Below are 18,929 nucleotides of genomic sequence, written 5' to 3' on the forward strand. Positions count from 1 at the left end.
GTAGTAGGAGGAAGAGGAGTAGGAAGTAGTAAGAAGAGGAAGAGGAGTTGTTATAGGAAGAGTAGTAGCAAGGGGAGTAGTAGCAATCGGTGTAGTAGTAGGAAGAGGAAGGAAGGAGTAATTACAGGAATAGTAGCAAGGGGAGTAGTAGTAGGAGGAAGAGGAGTAGGAAGTAGTAAGAAGAGGAAGAGGAGTTGTTATAGGAAGAGGAAGAGGAGTTGTTATAGGAAGAGTAGTAGCAAGGGGAGTAGTAGTAAGACAAGGAGTAGCAGGAGCAGGAGGAAAAGGATAAGTAGTAGTAGGGGTAGTCATAGCAGGGGTTGTAGGAGGAGGAGGAAGAGTAGAAGTAGTAGTAGCAGTAGTAGTGTTCTTTGATATAAGATCATCTTTATCCAAAAAAGTCCTCAATATGGGACATAGGATTGCACCCAACAAATTGATATGTTTATTCATCAAACATAAGATGTATTTAGCCTACATTATAGTAATTCTATGTTATAGGTTTTATTGGGATAAAAGTGCTCTTTAATCATATGGCACTTTAAGTTGGCTTGAAAATAAATTTATGTTCTGTAATGAAGGAATCTTTTGTAGAATACTTACCCAGTGGACCCGACTCAGTGAACTAAAACATTATACACTATTACAAACAATATTCCCTTTTCAATGAATATGCATTAAGCAGAATATAATTTTTAAAAACATAAATTGGTTCATTAAATGAAAAAAAGCTGTCAAAAGTCAATAAGACTAAACCATGTGATTATATGTATACCATGGCAGAAAATGTCTTGCCCTGTTTTCAAATTGATCAATTCAAAGTACAAAATGTGTACATTAATTATTAACAGTAAATACTGTCAACTTTCCAAACAGCTAGTCAAAACAAATGTTCCAATTAAAGATGGAATACATATCCATGACTATGAAAATGGAGGAGCTGTCTGCTTACTTGCCAGGTCTTTTGACAATGCATAAATGTTGAAGAATCCAAATATTTATTATTCCTAAATGCACTTGAAAGCAATGTCAAACTTTACTATAGAATGATGAAGATAACTTCTAATCAGGAAAAAGGTAAACATTACAGTTCAGATCCAGTAACATGTTCTAGATATGAGTGGAAATGAGAGAAAAAATTGGGTAGAAAGGTTTTATAAAAGTGGGACATTCTAAATAAAAATTCTGGGGCCACCAATTGACATTGGAGCTGCCAGGCAGCTCTAATCAAATGATGAGAATCATCTCTGGAGAATCATCTCTGTGTTTGGTTGTCCATTAAGTGAATAAATAGGTGTTGTGAACAAAATGAAGATTAGCAAGTTTGTATATGTTGAGAATGCTGAGTAAGAGAATATGGAGCTTGAGATGAAAGCCATTTAAAATGTCTGTATTCTATTTTAACTTTTGAACACAGAAGTCTTGCCCCTGCTGTATCAGGATGTAAAATATTCATCAGCTACTCCTCCTGGTAAAATACCAACTACCCAAAGTTTCATCACAGTATGCAAAGGTCAGGTTACAGATGAAACAATTTACAGATAAACTAAAATGTAAAATGACTAATCACAATATATGTAAAAAAGTGCTGATATCAAAACTACCAAATGGAATTTGACACCTTTTCCTGACTGCAGTTGTTGTTTCCTTCCGAATATCCACCAATAATATGAAGCTTAGTCTTTACTCTTTTTACTTAACACCAATGACTAGTAAACAAATATTTTTCCACTTGTTTCATAAAAGTCTTGTCAATACTTCCTCCATTTAACACAATGGCAAACCACCAGTTACTCTGTCTAATCACTATGAATTTGGTCAAATTTAAAGATTTTACATGAGTTTTTTCCTTCCAAGGATAACATAAATGAAAACCTCAAAATGTATATATGAACACAGATGCCTCTCAACATACCTGAAAGCTGACATAAAGGAAAAACTTAATTAGATTGGATGGACAGACAGACATCAATAACAGATAACATCAGATTGGATGGATGGACAGATATGGATAACACATAACATCAGACTGGATGGACAGACATACATGGATAACAGATAACATCAGACTGCATGGACAGACAGACATGGATAACATAACATCAGACTGGATAGATGGACATACATGGATAACTATATATCCTCCTTGTACATTCATTCTCCAATTTAAGCAATTAAAAAAAAATAACTTTGCACTTCAAGGATTTTACCTATCATGCCTTAATTTTGCTTTGTATGCCTTTTTTTTTATATCTTAGCACTAAATAGCCAGGATTATTTTGATCTGCAATTACACATACACAACAAGGATCCCAAAACTGAAATAGCTCTTACCGGATTTTTTTTCTCCAAAGGAACTAATGCAGCAAACTGATGTGTGTGTGTGTGTGGTTTGGATTTTTGATGTAGCTTTAACAATTTTTCAGTCATATCGCTACGATGTCTGGAGTGTGACAGTTTAAAGTGATGTCTAGCACTGAGACATCATGCCGCAGACATGTAGCATGATGTCCCACCCAGACACATTATCCTGACACCAGGCCGACCAGTCCTAATCCTAACCTCTTAATGCTGAGCGCCAAGCGAGGCAGCTGTTAGTACCATTTATGTAAGTCTTTGGTATGACTCGCCTGGGGATTGAACCCACAACCTCCCGCGTCTGAGGTTGACGCTCTAACCACTAGGCCACCAGAGCAGTTGACAGATATTTGTAAAATTTAACATAAAAACATTGAAAGGTGGTATAACAAGTTGTAAAACAACTGTAAAAAACATTTATATGCCTAAATATCAAATGTACCAGAAAATGTGTCATTTTCTGTTCTGGATTTTATGCTGCTTCAGTTTTAATATTATCCTTCCATGCTTTACTAGTTTCATCTCAAACTTTTTATTTAATGAATTTTTTTTTCTTGTAGGAAACACTACAATCAAATTTCACTTAATAAAAGTATTTTATGCACTCTACTATTTTTTAAAATTATTCAAGACTTACTACCTTGAAATTATGTAACACAGTTAACACAATTTTCAGTCAAGTTCACCAGTAAAGTTTAATTTGATCAAGTCCTTAAACATTATTAGAGAAAGATAACAAAAACTAGTAGTTGTTGCTAGCATCATTTTTATTTTTTTAATAGGAGCTAGGCTAAAGATATTTATGTGCTGATGCACAATATAAAGTCCAACCTAACTGTATGGTCACTTTTATAATGTGGTCACCTGGTTTCAAAGGCATTGCAATCCCCTCCACCCCCACCTAGATTCCACAGTAGGTACCCAGGTGTTCCCTAACTAAATTATGGTATTCGTGCTCAGTTCAGCATATCAAGTGACCCTCAAATCAAACAACTGAACCTTCCATTTCATGGGGATGGCATTTTTTTGGATAAAGAAATACCATGTGAATTTATATATAAACATTTTTATCTTGCTTGTCAAACTGTCAGTGTAACTCAAGGTGTAAATCTGTTCAATTCAAATGCAAGGCAGTTTTATCATTAGAGAAGAGGGTCAAAACAATTTGTTTTCAGGATGGAGGGAAAAAAGTAGTTATGTTGTTAAAACAGAAATGGAAGTCATGCTTTGTGTCAGTGAGACAGGTCAAGTTTCAGTAGACATGGCAGTCACCTTTTGTGCCAGTGTGACAGGTCAGGTTTCAATTACAGAAAGTGAAGTCCCCTTTTGTGGCTGTGTGACAGGATAAGTTTCAGTTAGAGAAACTGAAGTCACATTTTGTGCCAGTGTGACAGGTAAAGTTTCAGTTAAGAGAAATTGAAGTCACCTTTTGTGCCCATGGGACAGGCAGGCTTTCTGTTCATTTGTTACTAAAAATGGCTACATTAAACGCATTTTCATTTATGGTTCATTACAGCATCTCATATAAGCTGAACATCTGATTTATTCAGTGGCGTCACTAGGGTTGGTGTCATCCTGTGCGGTAACTCATGGTGTCACCCCATAGACCTCCTTCCTGCATAAAAATTCAACAATTTTATAGGCAGTCATTTTGGTGTCACCCCCTCTGATGGTGTCACCCAGTGCAGTCCACAAACCCCGCACCCCCCTAGTGACACCACTGGATTTATTTGATTTTAACAGTGACTTAATCCAAATATTGTTTTGAAGTATGAACAGCTATTTCTAAGCCAAATTTATACAAGCTGTGTAATAGTCATATGTAAGCTGTCAATTAATAGTAGAACTGTTGTTTTGTCATAATCCAAAAATCAAACATCAGTGATTTTTTTAAACATCTGATGATAATTTAATTTAGAGAATGCATTAAAGTTAGCAGGATACAGTATACTATTGTGGAACTAGTCTGATAAATCAACCCCCCAAATCGGTGTTTATACTGATGGACGATGTGTGGGTCTGATGTGACCTGTCCTGTAAAATGTGCCATTTTGCTGCATGCAAATCTTTCCAGAACAAACCTGCGTACACTATAGACACATACCGGTAATAAGTAACAGCCATATCAAGCATGAAATTCAAAATGGCCACAGGACAGATGCTTGTGCTATGCAGGTGGATTTACAAGTCACCAAACATGATTTGCTCCGGAAATATAATGTACATGAAACCAAAAGAACCCTTCAGCTGAGAGTAGCTGCACAGCCATGAGAAATACTGTTAAGTGTATAAAATGTACACAGATGTGTGCAGCCAGATTGGGATGCAGATAGTTGCAGCTTTTAATGAAAAGGTGATATCAGCCTGACACGAAAATTAATATCATAACGGGTGAAGGGCTGATTTATCTGCTTATTGTGGAACATTCTTGGCTGGCCTGGGTAGACATCAAACCTACAACCCTTAGATTACATGTCCAATGCTCTACCATGAAAGATACCAGCTCCTGTGTACAAAGGCCAATCTGATATTTTTGTTCATGGGTAGCTGCAATAGACAGCTTCAAGTAGTTAAAAAGCACATTAAACAAAGAACTGATGTAATGTCCTAGGTACAGACTCTGGGAAAATCATTAAGGTACAAGGCTTTGACAAATCAAGCAAAGAAAGGCTTTCACACCTCCTTATCGCCTGCTTTGTGACTACCAACTGTTTAAACAATTGGGAAAACATAATGACCATACAACTGTTTACTATTTAACACATGATAATTATGAGCAGTTAATATGTCCAGTGTCCCAGACTAACATTATTAAACAGTCATTTGAGTTATTTGTCAATCGAATCCAGCAAATAAGGTCACTGATGCATACTGACATATTCTACATGCATTTAAATATGTACTGATATTCCTTTGATATTAATACTTTTTAACCATAACCAATTTAACTTATATTTGGGGATACTTATTATTATCATTAAATTTCATGTTGGGGGGGGATATATCCAAGATGAATAGATTACATTCGGTTGTATATTTCCCTTTTGATGTTGTTTTTTTTGGAGGGGATGGGTGGGTCTTATAGTCAGAAACATGGTCTGTTGGGAGTAAGCCGAATGTATCTTAAAACAAGCTTAAAGATCGTGTGATTTCTTTTGTTGATCTTCGTTTTAAATTTTCATATCATTCTTTGTGTTTTTACTGACACATCTGCAGTTTCAGGTTTATGGAAAGTTAACTTTTACATGATTTTTCTTTCCACTGCCATCTCACCTCTATCCACGTAGGTTCAAGTCCTTGTCTCGGCCAATGTGAGTATGTGAGAAAGCTTGCCTGGCCAGTAGCTTCCAGTTGGTTAATGACTGTTACCTTGGTTCTCCGGCTTCTTCCTCCACCAGATATACTATATTATTGGCGCCTTTATATGCCGTAGTGTGCAAAAAATGGCGTTAAATCCACACACAAGAAATAACAGAAAAAAAAATTAAAACTTAAAGGACTATATCACAGTGCATGAATTAATATTTATCAAAAACAGTATAAAAAGAAATGATGAAACGTCTGCAAATATATGCACTTATCTAGTAAGACATATCAAAGTTTGCATTTTTGTTTTGTATTGCTACGCCAGTTAATTATAATTATCGGTTTCAGTCTGAATGGATCCGTATACATGCAGCTTGTTGCATATGAAAATTAAACTCAATAACATAAATTATTCGTAACGTGCTTAGTATACTTCTCGCAGAATGTCACAGACTTCAATCCACCGACTTTCAAATCTCGCGGAAAGGAAATCACGTTTTCGGCGTTATTTCGTCATATTGAAGTTGTGAATAAAAGATTCAGAGACCATTTAATTTACGGGGATTTAGCGGGTGGGAGATAAAACTTTATATTTTAATAAATGTAAATGTTTTTGTTTTTTTTTGTCTCATGAACATATATAATGGGCTGATGGATTGGAATATTTTTTGAAGCGATAAGGCAACAGGATATGGTTGCAGAGTATCATTCAAAAAGCCGTTTTTTTAACGGCCGATTTAAAATAAAAAAGTAAACAAATAAACTCTCGCTACTACCTGAGTAATTCTAATCCCACCAGAATGCAATTCGGGCCATGGTTAGAATATAAATGCTAACTGCTGGCAAATATTGATAAAACACATTACATCTAAATGCAGCAAAATGGATTCTGATAGGACATCTTTTTGATAGTGCTCGAGTTATCCAAGGCAACATAGACTTCGGTACAAACTACATCTGCCTGACAGTCAGTCTTGCCTTAACGGTACTTTTCGAAAAAAACGTCAAGGCCCTTTTTATTTCGAGCATACCCCTCCCATTCCTACGAGACTCTACATGGCTGGAAGTTTTATGTAGTCAGCCTCTTCAAAACTATGTGCTCAGTTTTAATTTTTATGGAAGGATATTCATTTGACAATTATATGCAACTGCTAAGGAAACGAAAGAATGCACGGACATGTGAAGAAAAATTAGATAAATAATACGTGACAGACACAAAGCAATGCATATAAATAGGGACTTACAAGAAACAACAGGTACAAGTTCATAAGTGAAAAGTTTGTCCAATTTCCTACCATTCCCATTTACTTCAATATTAAGCATTACTTTATAAAAAGCTTTTCATTTCTTCATATCACATAGAAAAAGAGAATAATTTTCAGCAAATAATATTTTTATGATATCGAAAGTTCTATTTTGATTTGTTTGAAAATATGGATCAATAAATTTTGAACAGTCAATTCACCAAAGACCTAAAAACTAAGCTTTTTGTACAAGTTTTCATTGAGGATCAATGGCGTATGTTTTGTGGGGTTTTATTTTCGTCTTGTTTTGTTTTGGCTTTTTGTTTTTTGGACTTTTTTAGTTGTTGTTGTTTTTTTTTTGTGTGTGTTATTTTTTATTCTTTGTCTTATATTTGTTTATTTTTTCCCCTCATAGCCATATTTGTTTTAAAAAATATTCTTTACCGAACGTTTGTAGATATTTACCATTGGAATTGCAAAAAGTTTTCATACCGACCAATTAAACCCAACATGCAGCTGAACTTCAATAATGTTTTCAAAACATATTAGTTGCCACAGAAGTATAAGGGATTTCGTATAAACTGGACAAACTTTAGAAATAAAAACAGAGGATGACATGAAAATTGGAATTGTCAAGATGCATATTTTTGTCACAACCATGTATGAACTACACACACGAATATATCAATGGCTTTATATTTTAGGAGGTTCGTTTGTACAATACATTGGCATATATCACACATATCTAGATAATAATGAAACGTGTTTTTTTTTTGTTGATAGTGTACAACACAAACAAATGTTAAAATCAGATGCATGGAATGTGTTTATTATTTGTCAATGATAATGGGCCACCCACCACCTCCTAAGCAACCTTTTTAACTCTGAAATTCTGTCACGTGATGATGTTCTTGCTAAGAAAGTTTTATGAAACATATAAGTGCAATGATTTTTTGCAAAACATTTTTATGCCTAGACCATTACGCTTTGGTCTTGCATGAAGTCTAGGTGTCATTTATGACATCATTAGGCATTATGTTTGCTACCTATAGAAAATGTATTTATACCTAAATAACAGTAACAGTCTGCACTGAGTTTTAAATGGCAAAGTCTTACTGAGTTTCCATGGTTTATAACACTTTGGTCTTAAACTAAGTAACAGAAAAGAGCGAATGTGCTGATATGCCAAGAGTCTTTATGTATCACAATGATATAATTCAATGACATTGAGTGAACTCACAAAAATCCCAAAATAGTGATTTAGCCCAAAATGTCAAAGAGCACTTTGTAATGCCAATGAATAATTTACATAAATAAACCCTCTCAAATATTAACAGAATCACAACTAAAGACTGATGTAACATAGGAATAAATAACTCCGAAGTAAACAACGCTTATATAAAAGGCTAAGACTAATTAACAAAATCAATTTTCCCAAGAATTTTGTACACAACTTATTTCTAAAATATTCTTAATTTCTAAATGATGCTAGACATTGAACTCAAGATTTGTAACATGTTTGCATCCAAGTATTACTGATCATAAAATACACTCTAAAACTGTAGAGAAGTATTAGCTATGTAATATTGCTGTATATATTTAATTCGTATGGCATAATCAAGGGTAGGATTTGGGTCTACATGTCTAATGTCATCTAGGATAATTATAGGTTACTGCATTTGTATGGAAAAATATAAACGAGTTTTTGGGATGGAATACTGCACGACCTTGGGATTGCAGTACATCCATCCGAAAAAGCGAGTTCATATTTTCCCATACAAATGCAGTAACCTTTTTAGTATATGCTCATTTTCTTATTCTACCTAAGACTTAATTATATAAACAAAATACACTACAAGAAACAACGTGAATAAATGTATGCCGTATTTCAAACTAAATACACAAGCGCAGATTCATCATTACACAACAACAACATTATTAATGCGCACATAACTCCGCCCAGATAAATTTGAACTTAGTCGCGCGCTCGACATTGCTTTCGAAAGAAAATGGCGCGTCTCGTTAAAATTGAAAATTGGAGTCATATTGTGAATGAATGCGCATTGCAACAACATTTCCATTTGATCTGGAATGAATAGATTTTTTCTTCTTTTTTTCTTCTTTCGATTCTACGAAAGTTCGTGATTATGGACTGGATTCATCTGTGGAAATTGTGCATGATATGCATAGGCTTGAAGTAGCGCGGGAGAAGCGTGTTTACGTTTGCAAGTGTTTGTATCTCATCTGAATTCAAACAGTCTTTTTAGCAATGTACAATCTGCATATCGCCCTTGCCACAGTACTGAAACTACTCTTCTAAAAGTAGTTAATGACATTCTCTCTGCTTTGGATAGCGGAAAGATTACAGTCCTCACCCTCCTTGATTTGTCTGCAGCATTGGACACAATAGACCATGATATATTACTTCACCGTCTTCAGCATGCATTTGACATTCATGTTACAGCCTCACTGTGGTTCAAGTCCTACTTGGTCAACAGGACACAAATTGTATCTGCAAATGGAATACACTCCAGCCCAGTTGATCTATGTTGTGGTGTTCCACAGGGGTCTGTTCTTGGACCTGTTCTCTTAATTCTATACACTCAGTCGCTCTCAAGTGTCATAAATCATCATCCAGTGTCTCACTAGTTGTATGCTGATGACACCCATATATACAAATCTAGCCACCCAACTGAAGTTAATGCTACCATCAAAGCTGTAGAGAGGTGCATTTCTGATGTGAAATCATAGATGACATGTAACAAGCTGCAGATGAATGATCATACAACTAAGGCCATTCTGATCACAACACAAAGACTTTCTCATTCACATCCTTTACCTCAAACAATAAATATCAGCAACACCAACATTAAATTCACACAATCAGTACGAAACCTAGGTGTTACTCTGGACAGTACTGTCACATTGCACCAGCATGTCATGAACATATGCAAGGCTGCATATCTTGAGCTGAGAAACATCAGCTCAATTCGCAGATATCTTTCAGTTGATGCTACTAAAACACTTGTGTGTTCATTAGTACTTTCAAGACTGGACTATTGTAACTCAGTTCCGTCTGGTTCATCTCAATATCTGCTAAAGAAACTTCAAAACGTTCAAAACACAGCTGCTCAGATCATACTTAGAGTACCACGATTAGAGCACACCTCCCCGCTGCTCTGTACCCTACACTGGCTATCCATTCGATCCAGAATCAAACACAAAATTTGTTCTCTGTGCTACGTTTCACTGTCGGACTCTAGTCCAACATACCTATCCGACCTCACCCTTGTGTACACACCAGCAAGATACTTATGCTCCTCTTCTGACAATCGTATACTCATTATTCCCACTATGAAAACAAAGTCATATGGACAGCGTTCTTTTGCATACCAGGGCCCAGCAACATGGATTGAATTGCCCACTGAACTTAGACACAAAGACACAGTGATCCCATTCAAGAGTGCTCTCAAAACTCACTTATTTCGACTGCAAGAACAAACTTAAAGACCTAATACTGTTTCCTACCTTAAATATTCTCAGCATGTTTTTTTATGTTTTCTAATTTCATGGTGTTTGTTTTTGTAATCATATCATTATATGTTTTTTATCTTATAGGTGTTGTCAAATGTTGTGAAGCGCTTAGAGCTTCTAAAGATTAGGCGCTATACAAAGTCCTCATTATTATTATTATTATTATTATTATTATTATTATTATTATTATTATTTTGTCATTGACTATTTGAAATCATAATGTGGGAAAAATATGAAGTGTTTCAATTGCAATTATCAAAAAGTAGCTATTGAATTTAATGTTTATTTCATTCTGAGTGCAGTAAGGTGGATTTAATTGCACTTGGAATATAGTCGAAATTACAGTACAATTTCGAAATGTGTAATCAAGTTTGAGAACTCATGACATGGTTCATGTAATTTGGATTTGCAGAACTAAGAAAGTATATTTTGAGGAAATTCAGAATGTAAAACTGTAAGTATATTTTTGCCATTCTTATTGTCAGCTAAAGGAGACAGTTTATGCCTTTATAGCTTGCATGTTATATGTAGGTACCAAGCAATTTTATGAAATATGGCGTCTATCGCCAAAATCCGAAACATTGTATCAAAAAAGTTAACGCAGAATGTAGCAAAGCAGCTGGTATGTGGCAGTCCACGAAACATCTGCTTTAGTTCATTCAGAAACAAATTTAATCAGCCAAAACGTATTGCGCCTACTATGCGAGTGTACATGATTTGTTTACAAAGTAGCTCCTAATAAACTATTGGGCACAGGTGTCCTGACCGTCGGTGCAATATGAAGGTGTGCAATATCCTAAAATACTGAACGATTCTGATGATGTAAAGTTAACGGAGAAAAAAAAATGAGCATATAATAAACATGTTTATTGGATACAGCCTTGGTTCTGACCTTTGAAAATTCTAGAAACAAATTTTGTTTACAATTTGATGAAAATTTCCATTAAGATTACAGAGGAGTGGGGATTTATAAAACATATTTTATAACCTAGAAAATTCTGAAAATGAACTTTTGACCCTCGTCCTGATTGTGTCTTAGATTTTTACATTATGGTTAATTATATTAGAATTACTCATTCCTACCTTTATATCTGAAGTAGAATAAGTTTTATTGTTGCGTTCAGGTTTTATTTGAGAGGATTTATGCATTTTAATTATTCACTGGAATTACTAAGTGCTCATTGATACTTCTTGGACAAAATCACTATTTTGGGATTACTGTGAATTTAGACATGTACATTTTGGATATCATTGTTATATATTAAAGCTGTTAACATATTGCCACATTAGTGCACATTCCATATCGGAATTCATTCGGAACACCACTGAAAGTTTGGGATGAATTTTACTTTTGGACTTCTTAATAGAACGTTTAGGACTATTTTTCATTGAATTTGTATACTGTAAGCCAGTTTTCAATTTTCAATTTGTATTTTAGGGAAATACATTATTTGTTGAATTTACAAAACTCGCTGTTTGTTATCTTTACTGTTACATAGCTCCAAGACCAATGAGTTGTAACAACATGTTGTTTAACAAAAGGAACAATGATATGTGAGTAGTCAGGTACGCCTATACCATCAATAACTTGCCGAATACAACCACAGAATACAAATTAAATATACATAACACCTCCCTTCATATATAAAAAGAAAGATTTATACAATAAAGTTGAATAAAAAATACACAATATACTATGATAACTAAACTACATAGGAAGGTGTCTTGTAATTTACACAAGATATACACAAAATAAAGCAATAAAATACTTCTATTCATATAAAGGTACATCTTCAATCAGATTATCTTTTCCCTGAAAATGCTTGATATCAGTATCGCATTCCAGAAAAATCAAACGCCATCTCAATAATCTCTGAATTTTTTATTATTTTGCTAATGAAAGTAAGGGGATGTGATCACGGGAAACAAAATCGCAGAAGGAGCTGAACTAATATACACTTCAGTGTGTTGCAAAGTTAGTACGAAAGCCATGCATTCCTTCTCAATTGTGGGATAATTTCTTTGGTGTTTGTTGATTTGTTTAGAAAAACAGCAAAGTTGATGATCCGCCCCATTTTTTGTCTTCTTGAATCGGTAATCTACCAACCCCAACATCACTTGCATCAACAGACATTTAAAATGAGAGACTGATATCTAGACCTGAAAGAACTGGTGGACTCTAAAGGTGTGACATTTAATTTCTCAAAAGCCACCTGGCATTTTTTTTCAGATCAACAAAACTTGTTTTTCTTACTCAAAACACTAGTCAGATGTTCAACAATTGTCGAAAAAACTGGAACAAAATTTCCGATAATATTCAGCGATACCCGACACTTCTATTAGCTGCACATTACCGATAAGCAGAGGGAATTCAGGGACAGCATTGACTCTAACTTCTAGAGTTTTAACTAGCCCGTGTCCCATAAAATGTTCTAAGAATGTAACGCAAGCAAGGCAAAACTCACTTTTACTTCAATTAATTGTCAAATTTGCATCATTCAATCGATCAAAGAATTTCCTAATGGTTTTCCAGGTGTCTTTGTAGATGATGAAGTCACCGATGTAACATTTATCTAGACCAGCAGTAATCATGTTCATTAAGCACCGGAAAGTTGAAGGAGAACATTTCATACCAAATGGCATTACTTTATATTGACAGAATTCATCTTGAGTTACAAGTGCTAAAATTTCCTTTGCTTTGTCCGTGAGTGTAATTTTTCACAACCCTTTCAAGAGGTCAAAATTGGTAACAGTTTGCATTTCCAATTTTTTCAATGCAGTCGTTTATTCTTAACATTGGAAATGAATCTGTTTTGGTTACTTAATTTATTTTTCTATAGTCGGTGCACCTGTGAAAAGTATTATCTGGTTTTGGCACTAGAATACATGGTGAACTCCACCTTGAATCATTTTTTTAACATTCCTGTTTGAAGAGATTCATCCTATAAAGATGATGTTTCACAGGTACAGAATCAACTATTTCAATGTCATGATATATTTTATTTGTTCGTGTTGGAACATCTGTGAACAAGTACTACTATTCAAATAACATCTCGTTTTGTTCACTACTTTCTTGTGGCTGTAGATGCAAACGTTTCTGGTAAAGATTGTAAAATATTTCTGAATTCTGTAGATTGGTTACACCAAAGACACTACAGTCAGATCCCCAATGTGTTGGACAGGTACAACTAAACTGAATGAATGATTCACAGAACTATCTCCATCAAAATATTCCATTTATATATTTATATGGCAAAGTTGTTTCTCTTTCCTTCTCCAAAAATATTAACGATACAATTTAAGTCACTTACTTTCTTTTCAGTGGTTTAAGGATCATAATTCTTCGCCTACAGAGGATTTTAAGATATGGGCAAGAGTGCCAGAACCCTATCACCAGGCGGAAAAATCCTTTCTTTCCTCTTATACCTTAATTTCATTTTTGACAACAGAGTAAAGATTACTTTTTGCTACCCCACAAGCCATTGATAACTTATAATTCGTATCAGGGATATATTCAAGAAGATTAATTTCAGAATCTTCGATTGGAAGAAGTTTCTCTTTTAATGACGTCAAAAGTCCAGGGACAGTATTTTCAAAACCTAGTATTAAAATGCATAAAACCTAATGATTCTTGAACTGACTCTTAACAGCAAACAACAGTAAATGAACACCCTAGTCTTAATCTTGTTCCATATGAACGCAATATGACAGAGGTCACATTCTTCAAGCGTTTGATGAAATCTTTCTACGGTCATAGGCAGAAAATTTAACTGTTGGATGCATACTTCATGCATAACTTGCGGGAAAATTCCATATAGGAAATTTGACCCTTGATCGGATTGAACAAATCTAAGAAAACTAAAAAGACACAATCTGCCAGTATTCTGCTAAATGGTTTGTGAAATACAGGAATAGGTTGCAAATGAGCATTAGGTATCTTCTGATTGGGCTTTCTTACCATTTGAAAAATGTGACAAGATCTGCAGTATTTATAAACATAAGTTTTAATTATTGGCCAATACGAATGGCTCAAGACCTTATGATAAGTCTTATTGACTCAGAAATGACGAGCCATGGGGTAGGTAAGCATTTTCTGTCTGTATGACTAAGGAACAACAGTTTGATATGACACTAACCACTAATCACTGGCGGGTAATGCGGGTGATCTCCAGTTTCTCCTCAGGACCCAAGTTTCATAAAATAAAAAGATGGTATTTGGTTAGATTCATTTTCGATAACAACCCTCTGAAACACACTGGAAATTTAAGTATCGCGTTTATGATCGGCCATGAGTAATTGTCGTGTGTCAGCCTGATTAGAAGAAAGAGAATGAGCAGTAAAAAGAGGATCATTGTTTTCAGTACCTCTTGATCGATCAACACCACGAGCAAAAGTGACCTAATCAAAAGAGTGATCAATAAGTGTGTCAGCTAAAGCCATAATTTCCTGATCAACATCTTTCTCAAGGGCTCTAGTTGACATAGCTCTAGTAACTTCGCAAACAGCATATAAGTCAGAGATTTCATATTTCAATAGGAACTACTTTATGATCCAAACAAGGTATGTCAATTATTAATGGATTTACTATGACCTTACATCTAGCCAGGTGATAGCCTAGTAATAAATTATTACTCTTAATGGGTAAAGAGGTCACTCTTATGACAGTCATGGGTACTGAGACTAAGTATGATAACAAATTGACACAGTAGTGAGGAATATTATCAAAGCTGCGCTTTACTCCCACAATCAGAACATTTTCACCAGAAGAAGACTTCCCGGACGAAGGCAAATCATCTTTGATATTTTAATAGGCATATGCTTGGCAGAACCACTAGTAATTGATACAGAACTTTTTGACATGGATGGTTAATAATTCTCCATAATAAAATCAGGCTGGGGTTTGTTTGACTCAGCAAATGTAATGTTTTCAATATATGACAGTAACTTTGGTATCTTAGAAATCAGAACATTTTAAAATAGCTTTGTCTTTTGTTCAATCTGTAGCAATCAACAATAACGTGTCATTTCTTTTTGCAATAGATGCACAGAGGAAGAAATAAGGATTTTTGATCAGTCTTGTCCTAAGCTGATTCCTAAAAGTTGTGCTAGATTGAAGTTTGGAAGTGCTTCTTTGAGATTGAAATGGTTTGGTCTTTTTGTTTGGATTTTTTTTTGGGGGGGGGGGGATATTGTAGTTTGTTTGTGTGTTTCACCAGAAAATTATTGATAGGAAGATTTACTGACAAATGAAACCTATTAGTCAAGGAATAAGTATCATCTGCACGAGCAGCAATTTCAAATGTTTAAATATTTTTATATCAAGGTTTGTGTTGACGTCACCATGGTCACAAATTTTGAATTCGTCAACCAACATGAGCTATCTGAGGTTATCGTAACTTTGAGCAACCTCTATGACTGAGCACAATCTATCAGATATTGGCTCTTTTCCTTTGTAACTCGACATGGGTCTGTCCAGTTTCTTTTTACTTTTCTTAACCTTCGTCGATATGCCTCAGGTATCGCCTTTCAGGATACGATCGTTAACCGCATCATAATTAGCACTTTGTTGTACTTACAGTGAAGTATAGATTTCACTGGCTTTGCCTATATGTATATTTTGTAATAACAAAGTCCAATGCTCTCTTGTCCATTTCAAATTTTCAGCAATGTGTCTTTCAAATAAGGAAAATACTGATCTGCTGCCTTTTTTCTAAAACGAATTACTAACCGAATATTTATGGTAACATCAAAACCCTGAACTTGTTTTTAAAGAGGGGTGAGGTGCTTGCCGCTTCCCATTTATAAATTTCATTTGACTTTCTTCTTTCTGGATTTGCATCTTTCTTTATTTTTGCTTTCTCTGCCTTTGCATTTGCATACCTTCTCATTCTCTTGCCGTTTTTTCTTCCTAAAATTGCAATTACGTTTCTCTTTCTTCTTTCACTTTTTGAAGCTGAGCTTTCAAAACTCTATTGTCGTCTAGTTCTTTTTTTAAATTTCAATTAAATTTCTTTTATTTCAGAACAAGATAAAGACTTACTAATAAAACTCAAAGCAGATTTATTCCCATAATTTTCTTTTCCACCAAATATTTGACTAAAAGATGTTTTAATTCTTGCTTCGTTCAAGAAGCTATCGTTTTTGGAAAGATTAAATTGTTGGCAAGCGGAAGCAATTCGTCCTTTTTCAATTACTGTAACCCTCCCTGGGCAAGATTTAAAATTAAGTTCTCCACTTTAATGACATTGTGAAAGCTTGTTGGTTTTACTAGTAGACTTATCAAATATGTAAAAATTAAAATACAAAGGACAAAAAAATTCCAAGACAAAATGAATTTAAATTTTTAGAAAAAAAATCAAAGTTTACATAAATATTTTAGAGAAATTCGTATGACTGACGACAGTTCCCAATTTCTGCTACGAATCGGTCTTAAATTAAGCACCAGAAGAGATCGAAAACCAGCAAGTTTTGTAACATTCAACGAATCATTTATTTGTTGAATTCAAAATGAAAATTTAAAAATGAACTTTTAGTATTGTGTATTAAATGACAAATAGTTGTAAAAAGTTCTTATCACAAGTCGAAAATTTTAGATTATTCTAAATGAAATCCAGTGTTATTCCGAATGAATTCCAATTAGGAATGTGCTGATGTACCAGTAATTGAGAATATGCTAATGTGCCAACAGTCTTCATGTAGCAAAATTACATAATCTAAAAGGTCCTTGAATTAACGCACATTAATCCTAAAATAGAGATTTAGTCCGAAAGACAATGAGCACGTTGTAATTACAATGGATACTTTAAATAAATAAATTCTCTCCAATTTTAACGGAACTGAACTAAAATTAATTACAATAAAGACTGTTGTTAAGTTATGAATGAGCGATTCTGTAAACAACAATTATATAAAAGCTATGAGGCAGTAACAGAACCAGGATGAGGGTCATTTCCCATTAAATTTGTAAACAACTTGCTTCTAGGACATTCTTAATTTCTTAAGAAAGCTAGATCTTGAACGCAACGTCTTTAAACATGTGTACCTGTAGGTGATAATTATCTTATAATATAAACTAGAATCGATGACAACTATTAACTATGTAATATGTTCTTTGCCACAAATCCCTAAAATATGTGAGTAGTGACAAAGATCAACTATACAATACAGATTAAATATAGATCTCATCATGTTTAATCTTTGCTTATCTTTATTGAATTATAAATACATATTAGATCAAGGATTACAGAAATTACAAAAAATGGCGATACTCCACGGACTCCGAATACGAATAAAACAAATTTTCTCTGAAGGTGAAGATTACAGGAAACACCAAGAGCTAACAAAAGTGTAGTTGCAAAAAGCCCCTCAATCCATTTCAGTCAATGACAAGACAAATGCAAAAGGTTCATGCGTTCAATATGAATGATTATTTGAACAATGAATTGAAAGTGAAAACTGGCCGTATATCAAGTAATTTCCCCCCAAAGACTACCAAATATCCGTGAAATGTTAAATAAACACATAAAACTTCTCCATGGTCGGAGCGACAAAAGCAAATCTTTCCAAATTCTCCAGTTCTACCTTTCAAACGAGATAACAAACAAAAGAAAATTTTAGTGTTCAAGAAAGATAATAAACAATTTCACACAAAAAATAAAATAGACTAAGCTCTGTGAGAAGGATTGAGCAGTATGTAAATATGCGATAAAATCCAACAATTTCTACAGACGAAAACAGGAAAGGATGTGGAATCCAACAATTTCTATCAGACGAAAACAGGAAAGGATGTGGAATCCAACAATTTCTATCAGACGAAAACAGGAAAGGATGTGGAATCCAAGGCCATATAATCTCAGTCAGTAGGATTTATTTACTCTTGGTTTGTTTTGTAAGAAGTGTAGAAAAACGGTCTAATGATGACAAAACAGGAGATTTATTAGGCCGATCTAAAATTAGAAATTAAAAACAGATCACACATTTGCAATTGAATACAATAAACAATTGTTCATGTGTTCATTTAGCGATATGTATTGAAAATATGTATAGAATTAAATGGTATGGTTGGTAAAGAATAATTTTTTATCAAAAAGTTAAATAGGCTGTCTCCATCATGACTTTAATTTTAATACAATCTCTATTGTCATCTCCTGCAAATGTGATGTGTATATTTTGACGTTAGATTGTGTACATGGCATTATTTGTGAGTTCATTCAAGGACATTCTGGATTATAGCTTTTTTACACATCAAGATCGTTGGTGTGTCAACTAATCCAAGACTATTGACAAATCATCACATTAAATACTGGAATTTATTTGGAACGCTATACTTTTGCACTCGTGTTAGAACGTTTAGGACTATCAAGGTTTTAATTCATAATGATGCAAGTTTCTTTCAAATTTCCACTTCGAATTGTAGAGAAATAAAATATTTGTTGAATTTTACTCAACTTGTTCGTTTTGCTTCCACTATGACTAAATATATATATA

This window comes from Sinohyriopsis cumingii, chromosome 4 (assembly GCF_028554795.1).
Source record: "Sinohyriopsis cumingii isolate HCF-2022 chromosome 4, ASM2855479v2, whole genome shotgun sequence".
In the NCBI taxonomy this organism is placed as follows: domain Eukaryota; kingdom Metazoa; phylum Mollusca; class Bivalvia; order Unionida; family Unionidae; genus Sinohyriopsis; species Sinohyriopsis cumingii.